Source organism: Engraulis encrasicolus, chromosome 13 (genome assembly GCF_034702125.1).
Source record: "Engraulis encrasicolus isolate BLACKSEA-1 chromosome 13, IST_EnEncr_1.0, whole genome shotgun sequence".
NCBI classification, from domain to species: domain Eukaryota; kingdom Metazoa; phylum Chordata; class Actinopteri; order Clupeiformes; family Engraulidae; genus Engraulis; species Engraulis encrasicolus.
In genome coordinates this window covers 30,500,711-30,515,255 of record NC_085869.1, presented here as the reverse complement: position 1 = coordinate 30,515,255, position 14,545 = coordinate 30,500,711, and positions in this window count along the sequence as shown.

Genomic DNA, 14,545 nt, shown 5'->3' with positions numbered 1-14,545 from the left:
ATCATATCATATCATGTCATGATTTATGCTTTTTTTATAAGCCACCCCATATTGGATAAGCCAAATCCCTTTAAATCTCATGAGTTTATAGTGTTCTCTTAGTATAGTATAGTGTCCTCAAACTGATGTGCTGAAAGCCTGGCCTAAAATGTACATCATCAGATCTCATCACGTACTTTGGGAGGCTAGACTTGGAGGGAAAAAATATCCCACACAAACACAATCATCCCTGAGATGTTCAATAAATCATCACAGAATAGGCTCACGTGGTTTCTTTCCCACTCGATGCCCAGAGTCATTTATTACTAATGCGGAGGCCGCTAACATGCCAAAGACCAGGCTGATCTCCATGGAAACCTTGTATCCCACGACGGCTAACCTCAGAGCTACGTCAATAATAATTATCCAGTTTACATCATCTCATGCAGAAGGATGGATGGCCGAAATAAATAAATAAACACACACACACACACACACACACACACACACACACACACACACACACACACACACACACACACACACACACACACACACACACACACACACACACACACACACACACACACACACACACACACACACACACACACACACACACACACACACACACACACACACACACACACGAACATGCTACATACATAGGCTACATACATAGGCTACATACATACATACATACATACATACATACATACATACATACATACATACATACATACATACATACATACATACATACATACATACATACATACATACATACATACATACATACATACATACATACATACATACTGTACATCAGACAATACATAAATTAGTCCTAACAACTTTAGTAATAAATTTGCAATAAAATTAATAATAACCCTATGGGGCTGAGAGTATAGGAGAGACTCTTTCAACAAAGTGCGTATATAAATAAGACATGGAACCTGGTGACTGGCACCACATCAAGCTACAGACTGCGTTTTAATCCATCGTCCATGCTTGGTTTGACTCTCATCTCTCTCGGTTTTAAGAGTCACGTCTAATTTCCTGTGAATGACTTCCTGTTTAAGCTTTTCCGTTTTTTTTCCTGAGATGATGAAATTTGCCGTCTCTTTGCTTCTTTCGACAAAGTTAAAAATGACGAGCGTAACAGACCTCTTCCCCGAGCTGCCAGAGTGGTTACTCTAGCATCAGCTCAGAGAGCGATCTCCAATTAGACGGCCCTCCTCCTCCTCAAGCTAGAGAGAGAGACAGAAAAAGAGAGAGAGAGAGAGAGAGAGAGAGAGAGAGAGAGAGAGAGAGAGAGAGAGAGAGAGAGAGAGAGAGAGAGAGAGAGAGATTTCCATCGCTGATGTCTTCATGGGAAAGAGGAGCAGAGAATGTAATTAGAGGTTTTGTCTGTGAATTCGTGCGTGGTTGTGGTTATTCTGTTGTTGTTGCTGCTGGTGATGGTTGTGGTGGTAGTGGTGTGTGTGTGTTGTGTGTGCGTGTGTGTGTGTGTGTGCGTTTGGAGAAAGGGGGGATCAGTTTGTTTACTTAGGTGTTGCCACATGGCATGTAGTGGTAAATAGTCCACACATGACACACAAGGCACAACCGCTCAGTACTCTACAGTGCGTCTTTCAAACTGACAAAGGCTGGAAAATTCCTGGGATTGAATGAAATTGAGCATGCCAAACTCCATTTCATTTTGTTGGTCACATAACCACAAACTATGCACACACGCACACATGCACGCTCACACACATGCACACACACCCACACCCACACCCACACCCACACACACACACACACACACACACACACACACACACACACACACACACTGACATCTATCTTCAGTGAGAAAACGCACAAAAACATTCACACAGACACACACAGACACACAAACACTTACGGTACACACGTGCACACACACAGACAGACAGACAGGCAGACAGACAGGAAGACACACGCACACGCACACGCACACGCACGCGCATGCACACGCACACACACACACACACACACACACACACACACACACACACACACACACACACACACACACACACACACACACACACACACACACACACACACACACCTACGGCAATGAGTGCTGTGACACAGCCAGCAATAATAATAAAACAACCCAGGTCTTGTCACTCGCTGGCTGAGCTGCACACCGCATTAAAGAGGCTTTCCCGCCACCGGCTACAAATCTGTAAAAGTGTGAGCCATCCTCTCACACCCCCCCCTCCCCCCAATCCATCTCTCCCTCACTTACACAATCATACACAGACACACACACACACACACACACACACACACACACACACACACACACACACACACACACACACACACACACACACACACACACACACACACACACACACACACACACACACACGCATATTCTGCACTACTATACCAGTTCTGCCGTTTCCACAGACACATACACACAAACACAACAATGCAATTCATTTCATTGACATATCAAGACCAGTGCATCTAATTCAGTGTATGTGCGTGTGTGTGTGTGTGAGTACATGCATGCGTGCGTGCGTGTGTCTGTCTGTGTGTGTAGTTGTGTGTATGCATGTGTATGCATGTATATGCATGTGCACCTTAGTACAGTATGTGTGTGAGCTGGCAGAACATCAAAATGATGAGATGGAGGGGGTGATCAGGGACAGGTTACTGCACAGGCCTACTGGGCTCAGGCCCCAGGGCCCAAGAGACACGGGGGCCCTGAAGCACTATCCTCAAAATATGTATTCTCATACTGCCAGATCACACATTTTGTATTTTCACATAATTCTTGGGGGACAACCCCCCACCCCCCGACAACATAGACTCTTACACCTGGCCTGAATTTTGTAAACTAGCAACGGCCATTGAGAGGGGGCTTTCTCGCTGTCTTGGGTTGATGGAAGAGTACAGTGAAGCTGCACATGATGACAGAGATGGCAGCAAGGGGAGTAAACCACCAACACTAAAAACCCCTGTGGTGACACTCTAATAGCAGCCATACCACCAACTGGGGCACACACACACACATCCACACCTCCACACACGCACACACACACACACACACACACACACACACACACACACACACACACACACACACACACACACACACACACACACACACACACACACACACACACACACACACACACACACACACACACACACACACACACACACACACACACACACACACACACACACACACACACACACACACACATTGCCTACCCCCTCACAGGACCAATGGGGACCAGGTGTTTATGTTGGCTGGAGGGGTGAAGGTGGAGGTATCAATGTCAGCATACAAGGGTACAGGGGTATCTGACACCGGGACCACCATTCAGACTGAGCAGTAGTCCAGCCCACTGCCTCCCCCACCCGAGCGAAGAGTTAGATCAGGGGAGTACTGTGTGGGTAAGGATTTGAAGTGCCCCACACCCAGTATTAGAGTCTCTAAGTTCATGTACAAATGAATGCAATACCCACTAAGTACAAAAACACTCCAGGTGCAACAGAGGGTAACTTATTAAAATACTACTGCAAACTATTTGTAGTGCATAAGAAGTCATGGGTTACCTGCATACTGCCACAGACCACCAGCTCCAGTAGACAGATGGGTTTTTTAACAGCAACTCAACCGGCAGGCATCTAACATGACCTCTCCGAATTTGCTGGAATGGACACTGATCTTTGGGACACGAAATTTGTCAGATGCACGAATTTTGCCAAAATTCCGTACTATGGTCACGGAAGTGTTTTCTGAGTCATGTTTTCCAGTCCATCACGGAAAACACCAAAGCATTGAATTCTGGCAAAAATTCATGAAACTGACATAGATTTTGTGTCCCAAAGATCTGTGTCCATTCCACAGAATTCAGAAAGATCAGACTGAGGCGTTCTACTGGCTGGTGAAATAAAGACGAGATGAGAGAATGACCTGGTTGAATACTCCAAAGCCAAAAGCAATGACTGGGATTGGATAAAGTAATTGATATGATATGGAAAACCCTTGCAGAGATATGAGGGTAAGCATTACAAAAGAGTGTTAAAAAAACAAAAAAACTTCATGGCTGAACTTTCGCCTTGGCTCCCATTGATTTCAAATTGATAAGAAGCAGTTTACATGTATATTGATATTTTTGGCTTTAAAGGGACACTGTGTGAGATTTTTAGTTGTTTATTTCCAGAATTCATGCTGCCCATTCACTAATGTTACATTTTTCATAAATACTCACCACCAGCATCAAATTCTAAGTATTCATGACATCTAAGTATTCATTATGAAAATTGCACTTTTCATAGCCAACATGAAAAGGGGGATCTGCATGGTCCGCCATTTTGAATTTCCAGAAATAGCCATTTTTAGCTGCAAAAATGACTGTACTTGGACCATACTAGAAAATATTTGTTTATTACTTAGTAAACTTTCATGTAAAGATCAAATTTGCCAATAGGCAGCCCAGTTTCAATGAGGAGCATAGTTGCAGTACCTTTTTTGACCATTTCCTACACAGTGTCCCTTTAAAAATATCCCATTTAGGGGGCTAAAAGGGACTAAAATGCAACTATCACAATGGAATTGGTATTTTCATACACATATGGTGTTTACATGTGAATGGATGAAAAGATTTTTTTAATGTATACGTGTAACCAGCACCTAAAATTAATTAAAGTCAACGGAAAGCTACAAAACCCAGTTTGCCAAATGACTTATTTACATGCATTCGTTTATATGGGCCTACTTCCTTGGCCTTGGGTACCTGCTGTGTCTCTCTTTATTTGTTTGTACACACTGTGCTTTCACCTACTGTATGCCTCCATGCTATGTGCTTGTATGGCATGTGTGTTTTTACGATGTGAGTTTGTCCACGCTTAATGCACATCTGCTCTTGTGCCTCGGCGTGCTCTCCCATGCATTATATATGGAGAGCTGGCTAGGGGCAGGCCTCAAGACAGCAGTCCATTCTTCGAGAGGCTTTACACAACACAACACAACACAACACAATCACACACACACTTTACTGACATATGCCCTGCTACAGGGCCTGCCTCGTTTCCTCAAGTTTAAAAAAAAAACTCCTGAGTGCACTGTTTTCTATCAATACTATGTGGGCATGGTTCACCTATTGACCTGCTCGATTCCATCCAGAGTGAAGGGGAAATAAAGGTGTTTGGAGGTTAGGGTGTGCACACATCCACAGAAAACAGTAGGGCTGGGTTCAAAAGATCGATCTGCGATCCAATATCGATTCACGATTGAAAATCGCGATATCGATTCACAACTTTGTGGATCGATCTTTTGCCGATGATTATAGGCGCTATTTTCTCAACCACATCCTGTAGCTCTCTTTCACATTCATATAGGCTACATGCAGAAATACACACGGCCTGTTCAAGAAAATAGTGCCAGTCTTTTCCCACCTTTCTCTCTCATACCAAGTTTCCTGCTTGTTTCTTTCATACCAAGGAGTCATGTTGTGAGGGGGGGGGGGGGGGGGGGGGGGGGGGGGGGGGGGGGGGGGGGGGGGGGGGGGGGGGGGGGGGGGGGGGGGGGGGGGGGGGGGGGGGGGGGGGGGGGGGGGGGGGGGGGGGGGGGGGGGGGGGGGGGGGGGGGGGGGGGGGGGGGGGGGGGGGGGGGGGGGGGGGGGGGGGGGGGGGGGGGGGGGGGGGGGGGGGGGGGGGGGGGGGGGGGGGGGGGGGGGGGGGGGGGGGGGGGGGGGGGGGGGGGGGGGGGGGGGGGGGGGGGGGGGGGGGTGGGCATCAAATGCTGAGATATTTTGGTTTATATAGCCGGTCTTAGAATTCTAGACTTAAATGGGTTAAAGTGACAACCCAGCAATACAGAAGATCGATATCGAATCGAATTGAATCGGACTGTTGATCAAATCGGATCGTGACCTTCTGGATTGGAATCGAATCGATCCAGGAAATTTGGATTGATTCCCAGCCCTAGAAAACAGTAATCCAGGTGTCAGTGGTAGTAGCTACAGGGTGTCATATACACATGTGTATAATAAGAGAGGGTGTGATGGAAGGAGCCCAACATATCATTTGTGCATAATAACTATTAGGCAAGTTTGTTTTCCTCAGGGAAAGGGGCTACAAAGAGATCTAACAAACCCTGAAAAGTCTACAAACTATTTTGAAGTCTTGCAGAGGGATGTGGCTGTCTTTGTAATTTCCAAGATATTGTTTGTGTGATCACAGAACTATCAAACACTCAGTTACAAAGCATCAGTTACTACAGTAAAACCATGGTCGTTTTTGTTAAGGGAATGGTAACCAATGTGTACAATCTTTGTAAGTGCTATCCTTAACCACCAACTGTTAAACTCTAACTATTTTCATCACAGCTGTGGCTCGTCTTCATACTGTAGAATGCATCCCTTCACTTGATGGGCTCCCCAACCTTCACAGGTCTGATATTTCTGAATAACAGACCTGTGAATTCAATAACAGACTGCTGTAAATGGCAACAGACATTAAGTCTTAGACTTTTAGTCTAATTGTTTTGTTTTGCATCAATCCACAAGGTGTCCGATCATGTCTTGCCCAAAAGCAGATGATATCAGAGCAACAGAACAAGTCAACCTTTACCAAGGAGGGATGTTCTTGTGGTGTTCTACAACAACATGTGTTATAAACTCTGTCTAAAATCAATGGGTCTGGCTGCGAGAGTAAGAATACTCAGGTAAGCGATCATACATTGGCATAACACTGTTCATGGTAAAATATCCGGCTCAGCATCCACAAAGGTCCCATCACTCAGCTTGTCATCAGTGTAAGTTGACCCACATCAAATCTGGGATATTGTTGTACAATTTGAAAGCACCCACAGAAACTCACACTTTACATGTAACCTCTCACAGTCGATTCACCCTATACACAACCTCATCAAAACAACTTTGCAATGCAGAGACCAACCGATTAAGACTTGGTCATTACCACTTTGGTGACAATAAGGTTATGACAGAGGCTTTGCACTAAGGGGTTAAACTTAACTGCTCCAGACGTTGTCATGTTGTTCCACATTGTTCGTACACTACTGAACACATAATCTGCACACAAAAAATAACGTTTGTTGCAAAATCCGCAGATACTATGTGTGTAGTGTAAGTAACTACAATAGTAACTACAAGAAGCTAATCCGAACAGTAGTGAGACTTTAAGGTCATCGTCAACAATCCCTGACAACAATGAGCTCCATTGTTCATTTGACCGGCCTTAACCTTTACCTCATGTATTTATCCGTTACCACTTCTGTTATCTCGTTAGCACTTCTCATTTTGGCCTCTGTTTGTAATAGCCTTAGGAGTCATAATCCCTTAAGTTCCCTATGGTTGTCTGACATAGTTACTGGGCAAAATGGGCTCATCCTTTGACTGAAGTCCATAAGGCCTATGCAGTATTCTGTAATTTTGTAGGTGACTAGTGGATTTTATTTCCCCTCCCACTTCTATTTGCAGTAGGACAGAAATGGTCAACTTTGCACCCTTGGTGGTTAGGGTCCACATCAAAAAAAGAAAAAAATGCATCATGCATCATTCTAACATACCAAGAGATAGAGAGAGAGATAGAGAGAGAGAGAGAGAGAGAGAGAGAGAGAGAGAGAGAGAGAGAGAGAGAGAGAGAGAGAGAGAGAGAGAGAGAGAGAGAGAGAGAGAGAGAGAGAGAGAGAGAGAGAGAGAGATGAGAGATAGAGAGAGAGAGAGAGAGAGAATGACAGACCAAACTGGGAGAAAAAGACAAACAGTACAGAATCAAAAAGGGGGGAACGAAAAGAAAGTGAGACACAAATAAATAAACAAGTGAGAGGGAGGGAAAATAGAGAGCAGAAAAGATCAGTCTGCTCTTGTGCACTATATGTGACTATGGCCATGGACATACGAGACTAAAGATATATGCAAATTGAATATATTCCCATCTAATTCGTCTTGTTACATAGAGAAACCCTTAAAGGCATGGGGCAGCACCATCTTTGCTAGAACCAGCTATTTGATGTAGCTCAATCTCCTCGGTATATTGGCATGCTGTTGAGCATGAAAAAGGCAAAGAGAGAGAGAGAGAGACAGAGAGAGAAAGAGAGAGAGAGAGAGAGAGAGAGAGAGAAAGAAAGAGAGACAGAGCGACAGAGAGAGAGAGAGAGAGAGAGAGAGAGAGAGACAGAGACAGAGAGAGAGAGAGAGAGACAGAGAGAGAGAGAGAGAGAGAGAGAGAGAGAGAGAGAAAGAAAGAGAGACAGAGCGACAGAGAGACAGATGGGGAGCTGTACCGAATGAAAATGGGGGGACTGAAAAAGTGAGAAGCGACTGAACAAGTGGCAAGATAGTGTCTCTGATATGCCTAGGGGAATAAAGTGGACACCAATTTGCCATTCATGGCATAGTCCTCTCCCACTCTTCTCATCTCCATGCTGCCCAGGGCTGATAGGCAACCCTCCAAAGCCAACGCAGGCCGGGGCACGGACAAACAGAGACAGAAACAGAGATGGAGACAGGGGTGACATGATTTTGTCAGACCCAGAATCCTTAATCAGCTCCTCTCTTTTTTATCTCCTCTCTCATGCTCTCTCTCGCTCTCTTATCTCTCTCTCTCTCTCTCTCTCCCTCCCTCAAATAAAGAATGTGTCCACTGCATGGGACATGTGTAGCCCGGTCGACTGAGTCAATGTTAACTGGCATTGATTCCAGCCCTATAATGAGATCACCAGCCTCTCGTGCAAAGATGCTCCGCTAGTAAGCACAGTGTTTGTCACCAAGTGTCAGGCGGTAATTACATTCTGATCACGCCGTGGATTCCTCACACGCCGCCCTCTCCTTCCTTCTCCTGCTGCTTACACAACAATGCAATTAGTCCCGACCGGTCAGGTGAAAATGGACTCAAAAGGGCCCTTTGTCTATCAGCGGTTCATATACAGTGCCCTCCATAATTATTGGCACCCCTGGTTGAGATGTGTTAAAAGCCTTAAAATAAATTCAGTGTTTATTGCAGAAGAATACTGTCACACTGAAAATTGTAGGAAAATGTAGCCTTCAACTCAAATGAATTGTAAGAAAATGAAAAAATCCCTGACAAAAAAATAATTATTTTTCATTAAATCACCTGTTCCACAATTATTGGCACCCTTAACAATTCCCAGGAAATAAATATAATTGAAGCATTTCTGTCATTTCTACAGTAGTTTACAAAGTTTACCAGAGTATGTAGGAACATTTAATTAGTAATTCATCACTTCCTGTTTCCCTGGGGTATAAATATGACGTGACACCGAGGCCATTTCTCTTATCCACTCTTAAACATGGTAAAGACAAAGGAACACAGCATACAAGTGAGGCAGATGTGCGTCGACCTTCACAGGTCAGGCAGAGGCTACAAGAAGATTGCCACTCAACTGCAGCTGCAGCTGCCCATATCCACTGTGAGAGGAATAATTAAGAAGTTCAAAACAACTGGAACAGTGGTAAACAAGCCTGGACGAGGACCCAAGTTTATTTTGCCACCACGCACAGTGAGGAGGATGGTAAGAGAAATCAGAAGATCTCTAAAGCTCACTGTTACAGAATTACAACAAATGGTAGCATCCTGGGGTCACAAAGTCTCCAAATCAACCATCAGGCACTGTCTACACGCCAACAAGCTGTTTGGGAGGCATGCATGGAGAAAACCTTTCCTCACTCACAGTCATAAACACAAACGTCTGGAGTTCGCCAAGCGGTATTGGGGCTTCAACTGGGACCGTTTGCTTCGGTCAGATGAGACCAAGATTGAGCTTTTTGGCAACAAACACTCTAAGTGGGTCTGGTGTGCCACGAAAGATGCGCATGCTGAAAAGCACCTCATACCCACTGTGAAGTATGGGGGTGGGTCAGTGATGCTGTGGGGCTGTTTCGCTTCCAAAGGCCCTGGGAACCTTGTTAGGGTGCATGGCATCATGAATGCTTTGAAATACCAGGACATTTTAAATCAAAATCTGTTGCCCTCTGCCCGAAAGCTGAAGATGGGTCGTCACTGGGTCTTTCAGCAAGACAATGACCCTAAACATATGGCCAAATCTACACAGAAATGGTTCACCAGACTCAAAATCAAGCTCCTCCCATGGCCATCTCAGTCCCCAGACCTCAACCCCATTGAGAACCTGTGGGGTGAGCTGAAGAGGAGAGTACAGAGGAGAGGACCCAGGTCTCTGGATGATTTAGAGAGATTCTGCAAAGAGGAATGGCTGAAGATCCCTCTTTCTGTCTTTTCCCATCTTGTGAAACATTATAGGAGAAGATTAGGTGCTGTTTTGTTGGCAAAAGGGGGTTGTACAAAATATTAACACCATGGGTGCTAATAATTGTGACACACATTATTTGATGTCAAATAATTATTTCTTTATGTGGGATTTTTTCCCCACTGAATAAATGCACTTGTATTGAAGGTTGGATTTTTCTCTTTTTTTCCATTAAGGTCCCATATTATTTAGAAAAAATAAATAAATAATTGGAAGCTAAAAAACACATCTCAACCAGAGGTGCCAATAATTATGGAGGGCACTGTAGTTCATATAGAAGTAACAAGTCCTGAGTTTCTGTTTCTGTGACGGGAAGGTCCAGAGTCATTTCGATAATCACTGTGTCCACTTTTTTTGTTGCTGTCTATTGCTCACTATGTTCATGTCTTGCTCTGTCATCCTGTCTGCATTTTAAATGCTTTTAAGTAGGCCTATTGAACCCTCCTTACAAAACTAGGACACAGAACTTTGACAAAGCATGGTGGAGATTAAATTAAATTGGTTTCCGCAATGTAATGGGTGTCTCCTTGTCTATGGCTAGCACCTCGCCACCCATGTTTACAAAAAATCAGGTCTTCATTTTTTTTCTTTCTGTTCCTGTTCTTTTGAATAGCCCCCCTTTCATAGAGAACCACATCAAGAGGACCTGCCAGCAAATCACACAGACAGCACTTTTGTGCAGAGGTAACACACAAGATGACAACGATAACCACCAATTGGTAGCATGAATGAGAACAGCCAACACACAGAGATAGGGAGAGATAAGAGTCAGACATGGATGACGACAGCTGCCACCAAAAACAATTGCACGTGTACAGGGGCGTAGCAGCAAATTGTGGGCCCTATGTACCCCCCCCCCCCCATATATATGGGGCCCTGGTGACTCAGTCACACTTGAACCCCCTGTACGACACCCCTGCTAGTGTAATGCCATCAGCAGCATTCTGACTCATTAGGCTGCTGAGCGAGAGTGCGAGGCTCTTGTCTTGTCCAATAGAAAATAGGTGCTCCAGAAAGGACTCAGTGACTCAGTGTATGCGAAGGAGAACAGTCTGGCTTTTTTTTGTTGCACTGGTGGTGATAGATTACGGAGAATATGGAGAGCCACACTGGAGAAGATAAATTAAGCATCGCCTATGAATGAAAACAGAGAGGAAGATGCTTCCAATAGCCGTATTTATCTTGCCCACGGAGAGAAAATGAAGAAAAAAAACCCTATTACATCCCCATCCAAAGGCAGGTTTGAAAAATTCAGCAGCGCAAAAACACAATGACGAACGTAATTATGCAGAAGTTATGCATCACCCAAAACCGCTCATTTGGAACAAAACCCTGTTGGGAATGAATAATAAGACTCTCGTCTGCAAAAATGGCTTCCCCCAGCTCTGGAAACACCGTTTTACATGGGAATAAATTGAATCTTATCCACACACGTACACACCAAATATCCAAATAACGATGCCTTTGATGTTAGTTTTGGAGAATGGATGGCTGGAGCATCCATTAGGTAAATAGAAGCCTCCCCCACCCCCATCTCACTTTGAATTGTAGCTCAAAAAGAGAAGGGGTGCCTTAAAATGGGCTAAAACATGACAGGGGACACAGAGAATGGGCTAGTGACTGCATGAAAAGTGGAAATAGCTAACATCAAATCATTGCATGGCTGTCTGCTTCGCCTGCTGCAGTAGCGCACTCATTTCTTGTATAGATTAATCAGCGGAGCATTTAGCAAGAAATGTTTTTCTCCTTTAGGTACTGACATACAATATCCTCATCATGACTGCTTCTCATTTGGGGCACATTAGAATGAATTGAAACTTCAATTCCCTTTCATGATTGAGATTCATTTGGAGTGCATGCAGATCAGCAATAGGAATGTCATTCAGGCAACGTACTGCCTCATCAGCTTACTAGTAAAGCCGGCTCTGATTGCAGGTACAGTACAATACAGTAGGCCTATGGTAGCCTGTCCATCTCTACATTCATCTCAATGGAGGCTTTGCTTGGCTGTGTTGTGAACTGATAGCAGTGGTGTTGGCATCTCAGTGGAGGTTATGTTTTGCTGTAGGTCTTGACTGCTCCCATGCTGTGGTGACAGTCGATGTGTGTAGGAGTAGGGAGTAACCAGAGATTCTTTAGGTATATAAAGCAAGTGCACTGCAGGGGCTACCTAGAAAAAATGTAGTTATAATCTGCCTTACAAAGGAAAAGTGCAGTAACTACACACTTTGTTAAAATTGAGCTCAGACTGAATTGAGCTCAGGTCTTCATAACACCTCCTTATCTTGTGACAATGCCTTGTGGTCCAAATGCTTCTCGCTTTGTAGATATTGCTATGTCAAATTTGCAGTAACTACAATACCAAACCCAATACCAAGGCTTTGAAGGCCTTTTTCCTCACTTTCAATGTTACCGTAGAGCAGTGGTTCTCAACCTTTTTTGATCAAACCCCCCCTTGACCTCATCATAAGCCTCCCAAGGCCCTCTTGACCTCATCATAAGCCTGTCAACGGCCCACTTACTATGGAAAAATAAAATGTACTAATGCCCCCGAATGGGAACTAAGCCCCGCCCCCACTCAGCTGTATCCTCCCCAACGCCCCCTGGGTGGCTGTAGCGCCCCGTTGAGAAACACTAGCGTAGTTACTGCACTTTGCCTTTGTAGGGTGGAAATATAGAGCATAACGACATTTGGATAGAGGACAAGACATGGAGCATGAGTGAAGGGGTGCTACTCATGGCATGACAAAAAAAGCTTTGGGGGTACACTAGACAAAAAAGGTTGGGGAACACTACTCTGAGACAACAGAGGCAAAGCATATCTAAGCAAGAACAAAGTACAGCAGAGCTCTCCTCCATCGGTCACCCCACCCTACCCAGCCAGAGGTCCAGATCTAAAGCAGTAAGTCATCACGTTGGGTTTCAGATCCTTTCCCTCGCCAACCTGAGGCCCTCCAGCAGGAGCCTTCACATCCTCAGTCAATGTTTAAGCCGTTCTACTATCGACTGGCTTTTATACGCTTTTCACGGCGGTAAAGGAGCAGACTAATGACTGCACAGTTGGTGCCGTGTCTTCAATTATTCAGCACATTGATAAGGTGCACTGGTCAGCTGTAAAATCTCTATTTTAAACAGTTGTGTGATTGTACGGTTGACGTCACAACATTGCTTATACTAGCATAAGGCTCAAATGGCATCTAAAGTAGTTTGAAGAGAGCAGCCGAGTGCTGAATGTGTACGGTAAATACCATGTACCACAATTAAAAACATGGACATGCACGCGCGCGCACACACACACACACACACACACACACACACACACACACACACACACACACACACACACACACACACACACACACACACACACACACACACACACACACACACACACACACACACACACACACACACACACACACACACACACACACACACAGAGACACACACACACACACACACACACACACACACACACACACACACACACACACACACACACACACACACACACACACAGACACACACACACACACACACACACACACACACACACACACACACACACACACACACACACACACACACACACACACACACACACACACACATGCACACGAACGCATGCGATAGTGCTGAGAGGAGCAGGCTGAGCACTCAAGAGCTGCATGTGATTAGTCAGCGTTGTGTTCTATGTGCTGATGAAGTCTACAGCAAAAAAGTGAGGACACTCCTCACATAGCTTAGCTGCAGAGTAGCCTACAACACAGCAGAGAGTGTGCTCACACAAGATAAGTTCTATTCTCCTCTCCTCTCCTTTCCTCTCCTTTCCTCTCCTTTGCTCTCTCTCTCTCTCTCTCTCTCTCTCTCTCTCTCTCTCTCTCTCTCTCTCTCTCTCTCTCTCTCTCTCTCTCTCTCCTCTCTCTGTCTGTCTCCGTTTGATGTAACCAAATCGGTCTAATATGTTTTTCCCCTGGATATGAGGCTCTTGGGCTGGCTGCATGCTTTCAGATGGATGAGACAGCAGACATGAAATCTCCCCAATTGGGCCCGTGTTTTCAGCTCAGAGTCAGACAGAACAGAGACGCGTGGGTTGTGCACTCGCTGCCTAACAAGTGCACACTTTTTTTTGGTGCACAAAAGTTGTTGATGCTAATATGACAAGAAAGAAGCCCCTTGCCCCCACCTCATCATCTCCTCATCTCATGTACGGTTTCTAGAATCCATTGAACTTTCCCTTTTTCTCATTTCAGTAATGCT